General features: G+C 34.3%; 1 protein-coding gene and 1 long non-coding RNA gene across 15 annotated transcripts in view; one reads left to right on the top strand and one right to left on the bottom strand.

Annotated features, from left to right (window-relative positions):
• br (broad-complex core protein) overlaps nt 1–10,058 on the bottom strand; it is a 42,974-nt gene extending 32,916 nt beyond the window's left edge. For 4 of the 13 annotated variants that reach the window (XM_035094608.1, XM_035094610.1, XM_035094604.1 and 1 more), the window contains exon 1: nt 8,927–10,054. The gene's annotated coding sequence lies outside the window, so the exon portion shown is untranslated. The other 9 variants (XM_035094603.1, XM_035094609.1, XM_035094602.1 and 6 more) reach the window with 7 other exon arrangements.
• LOC118073861 (uncharacterized) overlaps nt 1–16,118 on the top strand; it is a 178,713-nt gene that overhangs the window by 107,736 nt on the left and 54,859 nt on the right. The gene's annotated exons all lie outside the window — the stretch shown is intronic.

Here is a 16,118-nt window from a genome sequence, read left to right as displayed (position 1 = left end):
CGGTCGGCGTATATAACGACGGCTGATATTATTACTGATGGTAAAAAGATGAATACTTGATCGTCAATTAGATACGTACGTGTTTATAATAATATAAAAATATCAAGTCTAATAGATCGGCCGCCCTAAATGTTCTCGTATGTACGAATTAATACTGATGTTATACATATAGTGGTAGAAGCACCTGACGGATTCGCTCGCGTGTGCTACTGTGAATACTGCGGCCGTGTTCACTACTCCTCCCTCCTAATAGTCGCTCTCATTTTTTTATCTCGCTACACATGTGATGAAGTTAAATCGTCTTACTGTCTTTTATTAATTATCTCCAAGTATTTTTTTTTAGCGCAGAGTTCTCTATGAAATTTAAATGAGTGAAAAAAATGGCGCTTAATTAATACACTGATAATGTGTACACGGAGACAATTTTGTTGCCTAATAGGTCCTAGGTTTCCTCCAATTATCAAGATAATTTATACTTTTAAAATTTTCTCCATTTATATGTAATGTATAATTTGATGTACTGAATTGAGTTCCACTGAGGGCTGATGTAATAAAGGGAAGTTTACATTTACGCCGCAGGCTGAGGTACCAAAAGAAAAGAAAGAATATAAAGGAATAGAATTACGATAAAAAAGCTATCTTTTACAGAAAAAGAAATACTCGCTCGAGTTGATAGAGAAAAAAAAAATCCAATGAAAGTAATTGAAAGAGTATGTACCGTAGTTTAGAAAAAGAACTAGTGGAAGGGTTATACCACGTCCGTTACGAGTTGGAGAACCGAGTTAGGACTAACACCGGGTCCACAGCTTTATTCTTTATCGGCTCATGAGACATCTGTCGTAATAAGTGTGGACTAAAAAATAGTGCGTACGCAGAGAGAGAAAGAAAGCAGGAAAGGAAGAGATAGAAAGTTGAGTTAGAGTACGAGGGGAGTCTCAAGATGAGACTAGACTGGAGGGGAGATATAGCCTGTGGTAGCATCGGTTCCATCCTTTTTTTTTTTCTCTTCATTTTACTCTCTATGCCCCACCCGTTTCGCGAGATGAAAATGCGCAAAGCTAACGACTTCTAATTAAAAATGGAGTCAGAATTCAAAAGATTCCAACACACGAATATTACAGCTTTTTTGGCATTCTTTCAAGCAGTGATTTATTCTCAGGTATATGCAGACTTAAATGTCTGGTTCTCCAGAAACAAATGCTTAACTTTCTTCAACTGCTCGCGAATTTAGATCATGATGTATAAAAAAGGTGGACTGTGATCTAATGAGACAGATCTGGACCTTTCATACCTTCTTGGTTCTCTTCTTACTACTGTAGAGCTTTTCTTCTCGTCTATTCATCTCCCTCTCCTTCTCTTTCAACAACTCAGCTGTAGCCAAACTTTACTGTTCTTGCTTGAGTACTCTCTCACTCTCTTCATAACCTCCCTGCCTCTTACCCCTCTCTTTCGGGCAACGTTCTGCCATCGTGACCCCACTCGATTCGCCCCTCAAAAAATCATTACGCCGTTCCGCGGGCTGCGCATGAACGCGGTTTTAATTCGCTACTAGAAAAGTAAAATACAAGCGGCGCGAGCAAGAGAAAGTTGGTTGCCTGAGGGATGAGAGGAGGCGGAAGACGAGAGAAGCGGAAGAAAGAGTGAGAAGTGACGATAGTAACTCTGACAGAAGGATAAGAGAATGAAAGAAAAGGAAAGATGAAACTGAGAGGGGTAAAACTACGCTGCTGGAGGACGGTGTCTCAGTAGACGTTAGATACATCTTTCTTCCTTTTGCGCCCTGCTATATTCCCCCACTTGTGCTCGGCTTCCATTGTAATATTTATTGATTGGATTCTCCAGGAGGTGGACGATATACCCACGTATCAAGTACTTTGAACCTTATTTTTATAGACATAATGATAATAACATCAAAAACAACAATAGTAATAAAGGTACATGATGATGGTGATAATAATAACTTTTCGGGATCTTCATCATCTTGATCATCAATTAATTGTTTAATTGGCTCGTTAGTTATATATTACAGCAATAGGTTACATCAGTATTCGATTAAGCTAAAAGTTCTCTTGTATTCGCCATTTCGAATATCACACTGTCTAGAATTCAGACCTTGACCATGAAACATACCCTCAGACACTCCCTTGATCATTGCTGTACACATAGAATGCGTGACGAGTCGTCTCTATTTCGACGAAATGCGTCTCACTGTCAAACACAATTAGGATGTTTTCTATGTCGCATGAGACGTCCGGTGAGTCATTGGCCTTGAAGACGAATACAGCGGAATATTGTTGCATGTATATATATATATATATATATACACACTCAATAATAGCGAAAAAAAAACTGCACACATGAAAGCGTTAAAGACTTGAGTTTCGTCTTTCGAAAGTTACTTGATATTTTTCAAGTGTACTCCTGGATGTATAAATAAAAAATAATGTGTTGTATGGTGGATATGATTTATTTGTTAATTATAACATGACAGATAATTTTAATTCATTTTTATAAGGCTGAAAATAATAGGGCCTAAGTGAGAGAAGTGGAACGAAATGATTTTCTAGGTTCAAATAGAGGACCCCTTTATATGGCGACGACCGCGCTTGATGTGGAGCAGCGGGCGTCGCTCTTCGAGTTCAAGGCTAACCACCACTGAGAATGCAAAAGGGAGAGAACCGTGCCAGGGATTTTCTGCCTCGCGTGAATCACTCGCACCTGCACCGCGGCTCATTCACACCGGTCGGTAGAAATAACGAGAGCAGAAGAGGGTGACTATTTCAAAATCAAATACTGGACACGATGCAATTGCTAGTTTTTACTCTTTTATATACACTTTTTTTTTTTTATTAGTTCTCACGCTTTGAATATCACTTTTTCCGATGTTTAAACAAAAAGTTTGAAAGTGAAATAGATATTGATCGCGTAAAATTGGCAAATTAATTTTAATTATTACATGGAATAAAATCAATCGGGGAAAATAAAATTTTTTTCTAACTGATTGATTGCATTTATAGTTGATGAATGACTGATGAGTTAAAATGTGAAAAAATTCGTTTTTTAGAGGTGTAGGTGATGAATAAAAAAATCTATCGAATTAGATAAATTGATTGAGTACAATTAAATGCCCAATAATAGATGAGAATTCGCTTTCACTAAAAAAAAAAAAATTATTTGAACGCAATGAATCTATCAATAAAAATTATTCAATGATTAACAACGTGATTTCGTAGCACAAGTATGAAAGAATAAATTAAAATATTAATTAAATACATAACTCAATGCTCTTTGTTATTTTTGCTTGATGAAAAATATTAATTATTAATTTAACTAATTAACAGATTTACTATTAAAATCAAAGTAACAATATAATACAAGTTTATCAAAAAGATGAGAAAAATAGTATGAAAACATTCAAGAAGAGAATACGGATATTTTTTAGTTAGATTAATATTTATTTTATGTATTATGTTACGTCGTTGTTATTTTAATATGTTATTTTAATTTTCGCATGACATAAAGAGAAAAATAAATGAAATATTTCAAATAAGTTATATTACACGATGATATAAATTGAATTCACTCATTATATAGATAATAAAAACTCGTATGAAATTCATAAAATTAAAATAGTTTTAAAAAAAAATGTAAAAATTTTTTTGGATCAATTTAAAAAGATGCCTGACAACAAAGTTTATCCAATCGTCATTAAAGTTACATCAGTCCCCTACCCTTTAAATGACTTATTAGCCATGCACACCTGCTAAGAAAAGTCCACAAATTAGAGCTATAGGCTTCATAATAAAAAAAAAAATAATAATATTCGATCTTCCAGGGTCTGCTCGCGCCTTAATATCGCTTGGTAACATTATACGTTAAAATGCACTGAGCACACGCAATTTTTGGCAGTGCAAGAGAGTAGGATGTACTGAAGAAAGAGAAAAAAATGAAGCAAGCCCAAGTGCGTAAAAGAAAGAGCAGGAGAGAAAGAACATGGACTGCATCAGACCAGTACCCCTCTTGTATACTTGGTCTCATTCTCCGTTGCACCCTTTCCCTCGTTTCCTCTCACTCTTGCATTCATGTACTTCCCCACCCAACTTATATTCGAAAACATTTGGCGGTCGTTGAACTCTACAGGCTAACCCGCCAACCGTTTGAACAACAAGCGACTATTCTTTTCATCATCATAAGCGTACTAAACGACGGCGAAAAAAATATGAGTCTCGTCGAGGAACAGAGTACACGAGTCAACGCATTCTTTTGTTACGGCCGGGACAATTTTATTTGAGCTCCTGGTGTTTTTTTAAGCCTGAAAAATCGTCAATGCTTATTTCCATCAGACGGAAAACCGCTACAGATTGCCAGTAGATTTCCACTTGATACAGTCAGCCTAGATCTAATGCCTTTCACTGTCTGCCTAGATAACTCTAACGACTACTTGAGTTTTCTCTACTAGCTTGCATAGTCAGACATCCAACCGAGAAAATTCATCAGCCAACTCAACTATTGATACATTTATTTTATTTTTTTTATCAATAAATATTTATTGTTTAGTTCAGAGATACATTTATTCATTGTGAAACATAGTTTCTGAATGAAACTATCATTACGTCAAACAATACGTGGAAAAAAAATGTCTTATAGAAGAAAATTCCTCAGCAAAGGAATTATTTTGTTGAATGTTTTGAATGAAAACAATGTAGTGTTTTTGATTCAGAAAAGTTTTGTCATATTGATGAAGCAATAATAATAACAACAGAAATAAAAAGAAAAGTGGTAATGATTAAACATTAAATGGATATTTTTCTTCGAATAAATATAATTATAAAAAACTCATATTTTTTTCTCAGTAGATGTGCTAAAGTTTGTGAATTGAAAATTCCAATAAAAAAGTTACTGTCAACTAATTTATTCTCAATAAAGTAATGTAACGATGTATTTTTTAAGCTGCAGATTTACGTACATTAAAAAAAAAAACTTTATCTACTCTGACTAGAATTTACATAAACACTTTATAGAAAGTTTAAAAATTCCATCTCTATCGATTCTTCCATAACTGATAATTGTTTTAACAGAAATAAATTTTCTGATAATCCCACACAAAGCATACTTCATAGAGTGCTTGAAGAGAGAAGATTTCTTCAACATATCACGATGTTTTTATATTTCATCTACTCTTGAAGAGGAAATAAATAATTTCAACAATTTTCTCCAATTAATTTGTTGGAATTTTTTTTTATCTCAACGGAATAAAAATTTAAATATGTAAAAAATAACTCGAGAAACTCGTTTAAATTAGGATATAACACATCTACAAAATCGATTTTTCGAATTAATAAGAAATAATACTTTTTGTGACCGAGATTTTGATAGTGGATTATTATAGTCAGCAATGATTCGTTAGTATTTTCATCCCCAATTTAAAAATAATGAAAATAGGTCAGCGTTATATTTTTAATTGGTTAAACAGATGAGAAGCCAGACGTTGCAGCCGGATCTGAGCATGTCGTATAAGTAGTTGCGTCACGGAGATTCTCATGCACTTTCGTCTTGCATCTTCTCCTTCTACTTTGACTACCATTCGAACTTCGCATCGGGTTTGTCGCTTCTTTTTCTCTTCGCCCAGCTGCCTGTCTATGTACTTACACAGTGAAAGGCAGTCTACAGTATACTTAAAATTATAATAGTGTATACACATATGTTGCATATGTACATGAGACAAAGAATCACCAAAAAGAACCGTATGTCCGTTTGCATAAATATTCTGTAGATACTTGACTTGTGATAACTATTATAAATTTCACGATTTTTTAGCGATACAGCTGATACTCGAACACAAGTTGGAATCAGCTACGACAATGATGATTTATCGAATAAGTCTTTTGACTCGAATGAAATAAAAAACCACTCCCTCGAAAGATAACGACTTTTTGGTTGTAAAAATATTTTTATACACTTCAAATCTACGTTTTATTAGTCACAGTAATGTTTAATGAATGATCGACATCGAAGAAAAGTGTATTTGAAAAGAAAGAAAAAGAATAAAAAAAAAAAAAAGAGATTGAAATTCAAAGAGAACGATTGAGGTCATTCAGCTTAACATACATCTTGCTTGTCTTCATTTTATCGTTCCTCTTTTCTTAACCTTTGCACGTCTCTTTTCTCAACCGCTCCTTGAACCCCTGACTCGCAGGATATGCGTGTCTTTCGAAGAATTCGGAAGTAAATGTCGTTAGTAGAACAAATGCCCCAAAAGAGACAACTAAATGCTAAATAAATTCTCCTAAAAACTTAGTCATTCTTATCATAAATTGATGGTGGATTTGCTGAATTGACTTTCATAGAAAATTGACGTGAGTTTTGACAGTCAGCTAAAAACGATTGATTGACGAAAAATGCAAGTTTTAAATAAGTACCACAATAATTAATCATTAGTGTATCGATCTTTACTGATGAGTATTAATCGAACGTTATTATACAAAGGTCAGGAGTTTTTTTTAATAATATGGTAATACAAATTGATTAGCAAGCTCATCATGAATGCTGATATCATGATAATTATTCATTTAATAATATTCGTACATGTTCACTGACTGGAATCTAATTTCAGAGATAACACCGTCACGTAATCTAGTTACTAAGCGTCTTAATCTAATCAAATATATTATATTTTATTTCTAGGCACTTCTAAGAATCTAGAATCGTAAAATTATTGAATGAAATAGTGCTGTTTAAAACATAGTAACCTGACCTAAATGTTAACAGAAAAGTTTGAACAACGAATCCATTTATTTTTAAGCAAATTATTTCCAGCTCTCACGAGTAAATATTTTATTCAAAATTAAAAACCGTGATAATTGTGAAATAAAATGACTGATAAAATGTTAGATTAATCTTTTTGAATTGTTAATACGATTATAGTATTGTCCAGACTATTTTAATTCATAATAAACCAATGAAAAAATTTTTTTTTTTTAGATAAAAATGCAAAAAAAAGAAAGAACCTACATTTTTATCTGTATATTTGATGTGTATATATACATTTAAAGGACATGGTATTAATAAAATTGTCTTTTGTGTATGAGCTGCAGTCAACCGAATACAAATTTTTCCACCACTTGATACAACAAACTTACGTAAAAGTCGAGTGTCAATAGATAGACTGATGTCCTATATACACTCAGACAAAATTCTTCTTGTACTTGTCAAAATAATAATTGTGAATAAGAAACATTAAATATTTCATTTTTTACTCTAACAAAATTTAATTCTTTCAAATATTTTTTTGTCTTCCTAAAAAGGACATTAATAATTACACTCATTTAGATCGAATCTGTTTGTTTTTCATTGAAATTTAAATTAATGTTAGATAATTTATTACTCAAGAGACATAGAGAGTCAGAGGTAAAATAATTAATAAATGAGTTTATCATGAATTACATTAAATGATAATAAAAAGGTAAATGTTTGCAAAATTTTATAGACTAATAGAAATGAATTAAATATTACACAATGGACAATTAAAGTAGTGTCTATTGAACGTAGTCTTTTTAAATATTCCGCATGAAACTCATGCTCAAGGATTTATTTTGCATACCATGATTCTGTGGGGCTATCCCCTCTCCAAAATAATACAAACTTCCCGCGTGGATTCTTAGCTACGATCTCGATAGCTTTAGCTTGACTTTCAAGAGAGAACTAACAGAGAGACATTTGCAAAAGTGAAAAAAGGAAGACAGCACATGTATGCGCAATAGCCCGAGGGCATTGGAACTATTTTTATTTTGCGTCTCGCATAAATTCTCCTGGCACAAATCTCTATTTTTAATACTATGTAGCATGTTTTCACGCTGCAGCATGACTACGTTCGCAATGTAAAATGGGAAGATGAAAAAAATAAAGTGAAGGATGAGAAAAGAGAGAAAGTAAGAGCATACGTGAGAGAGATAAAATGATTGCAATGGATAATCGCTCGAGTTATTTGTACAAGCGCTTCACTGGAGCGACAGTAAAGAGATAGTGCTCAAGTTATTCGACGGAAGATAACACGATTGTTCTATCTTTTATTTCCGACACCTCTCTTTTCTAATCCCTTGCAAATGTAATTTTTAAATACTCACATTACTTGTCATCAACTTTCATTTAATTTAGCCGACAAATCGTGACCTAGACAAATGTATATACTCTTTCTACTTCACGAATAAAATAGACTATTTGTACGATAAAAAATATTTTTATTAAGCATCTTAAATAATTGCTAATCTAGAGGGAAACAAAGCCTGATGACGTTGATGATGATGAATAATATAAATAGTTGTAAATGAAGAAGGTAATAATGGCAATAAACAAAGCATCACTATAGTTATAATCGCTATATTTACACCGCCGTCTAACGATAAAGGATTGAGACGATGGTGATTACATCATCATGGTCGGGCATGTTGGCAAAGTACGCCAAGCGTATCTGGCATTATCCTCGTCTAGCGCTTGTCTAGCCGCCGCCGTCTCGACACACTACTAACACAGAAAGCCGTTCACACGCGCGCGACCGAGTGAATAGAGAAGGCCGAAACAGAGAGCAGCGATCGAGACAGCCGCGGAAAGGCTATGCCAGACATAACGCACACGCGCAAAGCTCAGGAAGAAGGGGCCCGTAGAGTGAGACTCGCATTGCGGGATCGTTCATGCACGCGGGCCTCTCCTGCTGTACCCTATTCTCTCATCGCGCCGGTTTTAAACTCAATAGCAGCAAGTATACATACTAACTGAACGATACATTATGTATATACGTACTAACACGTTGCAAACTTTCTTCTATCTCTTTTCCGCTCTTTCTCTCATGGCACTGACGAATAAATGCGACGGACACGGACGTCCGAAGGCCACCACCGTATACTCTATCGCTCATCAGCTGCGGACGTACCTTGATCGTCGACGCAAAGTGAAGTGTGTGCTTCCTGCGGTGTCCTTGCGTGGTGCTAAGTCGACAAATATGACGACTCTCTGTGTGACACACGATGTTGGACTTGTCTATGTCTGCAGTTGAGGCTTCTTCTTCTCCACCACCACCGCCGCCGCCTCCTCTCCTTCACACTCTTTCTCGCTCTTAATTTCTTCACAACTCTTTCCTCTGCTGCGTTCGTCTCTTCAACTTTGTCTAGGCTGTCTTGTGGCTCGTGAGGATATCGTGTAGTATTAGACCACTTGCGTTTAAGTTTGCGTCCATGGCAATGAAAATGTTATGTGCTGCAATTGCACACTAAGACTATAGTAATAATCCAAATAACGAGGTGTTTTATATTTATAATATTTCTATGCTATTGACGTCTTTTTATTCTTATTATACACTTGATTTATTATTGAATTATCTATTTATCGTCTAGTCAATAACGTCACAGTCTCGTCACATAAACTCTCTTTCAGTCTTGTGTTCTCACTCAAATCACCACCGGTCACCGAAGCAACTAGAGTCCTCGTGTTTAATCTCTCTTCCTTCGGTATGCCGTTTGTTCGCCGCCTCCTACTCGTCTCGACGATAAAATCGTGCATACGCGTGGCTTCCTCTCTTGATAACTTGGTATTTTTTTTTTTCCTCAACAATTGATGATCAATCTCAAACACCACGTTGTTCTCCACCAACACCAAGTCCGTAATATTTGAATATTATTTTAATAAAACTAACAAAAAACAAATTCGATAGATGATATCGATTGATAAATCACTGACTACTCGTATAACTTGTGCGACTTGGGTAAAACGTGAGTAGCGCGGTGGTTGGTGAACTCGAGGGAGGATCGTGGATGAAGAGATGACACCAGCAGCTTTTGGACACCGAGACTACCTAGTCGTAGAGTGATTGGGAACGCGACTGGCCAAAGCACTTGATTCGCGCGCGGTTCGGTTTGCTGCGCCTCTCCCATGCACTTTTTTCGGGTACGGTGTGTGCGTGCGCGTGATGTATACGTGTGTGAAAAAAGAGTGAACACCAAGCGGATAAGCGGGTGAGCGAGTGAGTGCGTGTGCGACGTCGGGTAGGCGAGGTATAGTTACCGAAATGTTAACCTCGTGGAACCACTTTTTATTGAGTGTCGCAAAATTCATAGGAACCACCGGAGAGTGAGCGAGAGCACACGAGAAAAAAAGAGGAAGAAAGAGTGAGAGCGCCTGACGCAGAGGGGAGCGTGCTTGGCGGAGGGCGCACGAGGAGCAATAAGGAGGGAGGACTAGCAACGGGACATAAGGGGCGACAGCCCCACCAGTTGTTCCAGCCTGACACCCCTCTGTCCCTGGTCCTCGCCAATTCTTTACCCCACTATTTCTCTCGTGCATGGGCCTCCCCAAACACGCCGTGGCCCCTCTCTCACTTTCCTCTCCTCTCCGCTGATATTCTACTCTTGGCCCCTCTGCCTGGACGCCCGCGATTCACCCCGCCGACTCCTACCATTTCGTTTACTCTCCCTCCCCCGACACCCCTCAACCACACGACCACCTCCTACATGCTGCCACTCGGCAGAATACTTCCCGCACCCCTCTCTTCCGTCCGACATTTAGCCCGTGCACAGCCAAACTTATGTACAGTTAGCTCCGCATCGAGTAGTCCCGACGATTTTTCGCCCGTACACCCGTCGACGTTCAGATCTACCAATGGATACACCATAGTCACACTCAATCTTCCGTGTCAATATAATTACTCACCAATCCTCAAGAGTTCAATTCATCTCCACATCTTTCTTCATTAATATTTCCCATTTTTGTTCATTTTATTATCCACTACAAATAGACTTCTCACATACTCCCATTCAATATTCATTTCTTATCTTCAAGTATAATAATATTATAATAATCATCCTTATGATAATTCATGTTCTGATGATTCATTTGCTGTAATCGTTTGTACGTCATCACTTCAAGGACGTACATACGAAATCTCAAGGACCAAAATTGGTGAGAAATCAGCCAATACTCTGCTTCAAATATATTAATAGATTATACATCGATTTTATGTCAATCGAAAACCACATTGGCATGTGTATCCCTTAATGTGTCGCTGCGTCAGAATTAGGCACATCTATCACAGTTATATTCAACAGAAAAGGGGGATGGAGAAAAAAAATTTCATCCCAAAACAAAAGTCATCTCTAATCAAGCAATTAAAAATAATAATTTTAAAATTAAAAATATTTTTATCAATTGTTAATAAAATTTTCTTGTCTATTAAATTATCCGCTACATGAATTAAATTGTCTAAAACGGTATGAATTATAAATACGTTATAAAGATTGATCGTAAAAGTACCTTAAAAGCCTTCGTAAAATTTTCAATAGAGTTGATAATATGTGAGAGATAAAATTAGATTGAATAATACATAATATTCTTATTAAAATAGTAATTGAATATCACTTATACAAATTGATATACATTAATTCAAAAAATTATTTAAATATTCAATGGAGAAAGATATTGAAAGAAAGTTCACTTACACTATATGTGTAGAATAAATAAAAACACCGTTATATACCGCAAGGAGCTTCGATCTTTCAACATATTCAACAGGCTTGAGTCCTTTGAACCAATTAATTTCTCGGTGGTTATTTTTGACCTCCTGTAGTTTTTTTATTACTTTCATCTGAGATTGTTTATTAAAGTTTGATGTTCTTAAGTATATAATAATCTTTATAAATTAAATTGCTAGGAATTGTATGAGTTACATCGTTGTCAAAGATCTTTTATTGGACGAAATCTAGATGACATATCTCTAAATATAGCTAGATAACGAGGTCACCTTCAATTTGATAAGGACATCTACGATTAGTTGTTAGAATGAATTCTCGACTAAAGTTAGTAAATTTAAAAACAAATTGTTTTGCACTTTTTTTTTTGATTGCTTAATGGATAAATAAATTTGATAAAAGATCAATTAGATATGATTGGATTGCGGAGAATGATAAGAACACATTTACTTGTCAAGAAGATGAAGTAATTTTTTCATTCAGTCGAATTTGATTCAATATGATTTTTTAATTAGATTTTATTACAAATTATCAAGTCTTCAAGATACATTACAGAAAAATTTGTTATGTAATAAAAAAATATAATGAAATATTTAAAATAGTAAATTACAAATGGAAATAACAGGATTAAACCTTGAACGAATTTTAAATATATACTAAATCATTTTTAATGGTAACCCAGAAAATAATATTAGAAACAATATCGATGTGGATGATGGTTTTATAAATTATCATTGAGAATAATTGAACACCGAGAAATATTGATAGAGAGTTAAATGAATATTTTAAATAACTACCAGATATTTCTAGATGAATTTTAACATTCAAATGACTCTAAAAATATATACTTAGTTTTAAAGAAATAAATTTTATTTTTATTACAAGAAGTCGATTTAATCAAGCATTTAATTCTTAGGAATAGATGAAGCACAATAACAATAAAAACTTAAGCTTTTTAGTTGAAAATGTAAACGTTTGGTATTGTTTTAACGATTTTTTTTTCATTTGAAGAAGTGAAGCATATTACCAATATTTACCATTGAAGTGTAAATTTAATTAATTTCACTGTTGAAAAGTAAAGTTTCTTTTATGTTTACTATAAATTTGTTGTCGATATGTTTGATGATACACTTCAATATAACAGGAAATGAAGGTTTTGTTTTATTACTGAAAAATGTAGAAAGCCATTGTATACATCTGAAGATTCGGATTGAACGAATTTTCATTCAATGATGCTTCATGTCTTTAAACCTCTTCTAGTTCTCGACTTATCGACCTCCAACTCAATGATAAATCCTCGCCATTGACTCACTTGTGGTTTTCACCAAAGGTAAATTGAGACTAAAGTCTCGTTGTTCAACGAGATATACATCCCTTCACAATAGCTGTGCTTATTTTTTTTTTTTACATCAAAAATTGCGTTTGCTTTTCTATATTTATTATTTTAAAAATGATAGAATAATAAATTGTCTCGAAATTTTTGTCGTATAAAAATCCAGAAGATTTTTTTTAGCAAAACCTCATCGTCAAGTGCATCAACCGCACATGCTTCAGTTTTACTACACAAGTTCAAACAAGATAAGATTAGTGGTGTATGCACGCAAAGATACTGCAGTGTGTCCTGACTTCCTTCGCTAGACGCGTCCGCGATAAAAATAGAAATGGGAAAGTTTTATTCTCAGTAATGAATTGCATATGTAGCTGAATCAGCGATAAAACGTTTTATTGTCGCTGAACTAGTGTTATTATCAAGACTCTAAACTTTTCAAGTATTTACAATACAATAAATAAAATATTTTTCTGTTTAATTTACATTTTTTTTTCTTCTTTCAATTCAAGTATCAATTTGCAAAAAACCGTATAATTATTGAACATAAAAAAAATACACACAATTTTTGTAGCAATTTAACCCTTCAAATCAGATTGAAAAATATTTTCACAGCATAAAAAATAATCTAAAAAATTTTAATAGCCAAAGTAATAGAAGAAAAAAGAGGGGCAGCAGCAAAAGAAGAAGATCTAAACTATATAGAAGTCGTTTTAGGCGTCGTCCGGCTCTATCTCTCTTGTGGTAACTTTAAACTGGTTTTTATATTGTCTTGATGTGCAGTTTGTAATAGTATATGTGTCTACGTTCAATCTAACGCTTGATTATCCCTTTATAATTTGAAAGAAAAAATAGAAAAAAAAAAATGCGCTTCACTAAAAATGCAAAACAACGTTGATGATAAACTCGAAGCAGCAGACAGTGTTTATAAAAAAGTGAAGGACGTCTATGTGGGTTCCAAGGCTTCGTCAGAATGTGTCACAGGTGAGAGGACGAAACCGGTAGTAAGACTGCTACATGACACGACCCTTTGGTTGTCGATAAAAATTCTTGAACCATATATACAACAAACTCTTTTCAAAGCATGGTTTATCATTACATTCCATCCTTTCTCACGACTCTATTATGTCTTTTTAGCAAAAACCAGTACTATAATTAGCTAAATAGCCATTTATTAGAAACTGAAACATTTTTACTGATCACAAAGAAATAAATAAAGACCTTTTGTTCTATTTGGAAGCTGGATTACGTTGAGTGGATGATGTAAATCGTTTTCTGAGGGCCTTGTGGTTGCTAGCAGATTCGGCAGGATGGGTTTTGCACACTCACTAGTTCGTTCGAGGGCCATGAACCCCGAACAGGTTGCCCCCTTGGACGTTCACCTCCTGTATTCCCTCGGCACCCCTCACTTCTACCTCTCTCATCGTGCCGAAATGCCGTGTTCCCTCTCTTGTTCATCGTTCCCTCTTCCCTGCTGCCTACTTTTCAACCGCGAAAGCTAGCCACCCTGGCCCTCGGGCCCTATTCCTCTCCTCCCTCTCTCTTTCCCTCTTCAGCAATCCTTCTTTAACTCACACTAGTGCAATCGAGTGCTGTCGTGCCTTTCTCTTCCTCTCTCGTGCTTCTTCTACTTACTCTCTACGCCATCCTTCCTTGCCACTCCTCACTTTCTATCGCTTCTTCACTGCAAACCTTGCACGCAAGTGTTAGATCATTTTACTTTTAGAGATCTCATGCTTTACATTGTTACTTTAGTGATAAGAAGATTGTCGAATTAAATTGCGTAGATTGGCGAATTAATGTGGCAAGTAATCACTCAAACTTTGGACATTTGAATTTTATTTTTTTAATTGTTATATGCCAAGATGAATCTCGAGATTGACTGTGAGAAGTTTGAGTGCTATAAAATATCAATTCGTACTCTTTTTTTTATAATCCTTCGAAAAAAAATTTTCTTTGATGTATGTATTCGTTAGAAACATTATTAATGAAACGTGAGATCAATATAGATTGATTATCTGTTACTCTCGTGTAAAATAAATGCTATCTAATGTCTACACGAAATTCAAGTCTGGTGCAACCAGATAGACACCAGAAAAAAAAATACTTTTATTATGAAAAGAAGAAATGAAACTGAAACTTTTGAGGGCTTCTAATTAAGATTTATTACTGGGTTATCGTCGTTATAGTACACTTTTGAAAGTTTTATTTAGCAAAATCATTCGAATCAAAACAATATAATGAATTAATTAAAAACTTTTTCACATAACTAATTATGAGTCATCTATTTATTTTTAAATACACAGAAAAAAGTAATTTAAAATAAACTTTGTTATTTAATCAACTAATGATTAGGATCTTTTTATATACATATATATTAGTTTCGGTTGATTAATTTCAAGTATTCCGACTGATGTTAAGTAAATATTTTTTTATATTGATGAAATTAAACCATAAACTGATACACGATAAACTTGTGGTTAAGTACTGGTGGCCACAAAAAGTGCAAGGATTTGCAAATATTGTGCAAGGACAAAAGAATCACATTGCTTGGAGTATGTCATGTCAATCTAGAATGTGCATGTATACTATGTATCTATTCTTCATAGAGAATGTCGAGTTAGTAGTTAAGCAACCATATATCCGACTTTGCTAGAGCTTAAATTACGCTGAGCAAATTATATTGCGATAGACTACAATAGAGCTGATTGGTAGGAATCTTGAGTTTAATACCCAGAATTTTATTGTATTCATTTGTTTGTGAAATAGGTTAATATTTAGCCAACGTCACCTCACAATGCTAATTATTTACTTGCTGATAAAAGAATTATTCATTTCATTAAATAGCTGTAACTAATTTTATTATGTGTTTAATAATTTCATAAATTTTTGAAGTATCATTTAATTGGAGCAGTTGTTAGATGTAAAATATAATTATTCAATTGTGGATTAAATTTAATGAGATAATTATACGTTGAATAAATATTCCACATTAGATGAGTCTCGTCTTATTAAATATTTATTCTTGTGACACTCAAAGTAATATTTGAAATTCACAGTAATGAAGTTAACGTCTTTTATGCATTGAGCAGGTGTTTGCGAATTTTTGAAGAAGGGTAAAATAGATCTGCCAAAATGATGTATATATTGTTTGCAACGAAATATAGTCTTTATTTGTCCAACCACAGCTTGGACAAAAAATTTTTTATCCAAATAGATTTGGATTCATGATGACAAGAGTATTTTTTTTCAACTATCACGCAATGCATCAACCCTGC

Source organism: Chelonus insularis, unplaced genomic scaffold, assembly GCF_013357705.1.
Source record: "Chelonus insularis isolate UGA/USDA-ARS -01 unplaced genomic scaffold, ASM1335770v1 scaffold_714_pilon, whole genome shotgun sequence".
NCBI lineage: Eukaryota > Metazoa > Arthropoda > Insecta > Hymenoptera > Braconidae > Chelonus > Chelonus insularis.
Note: the sequence above shows the minus strand (reverse complement) of the source record. Positions and strands in the feature narration are given on the sequence as shown.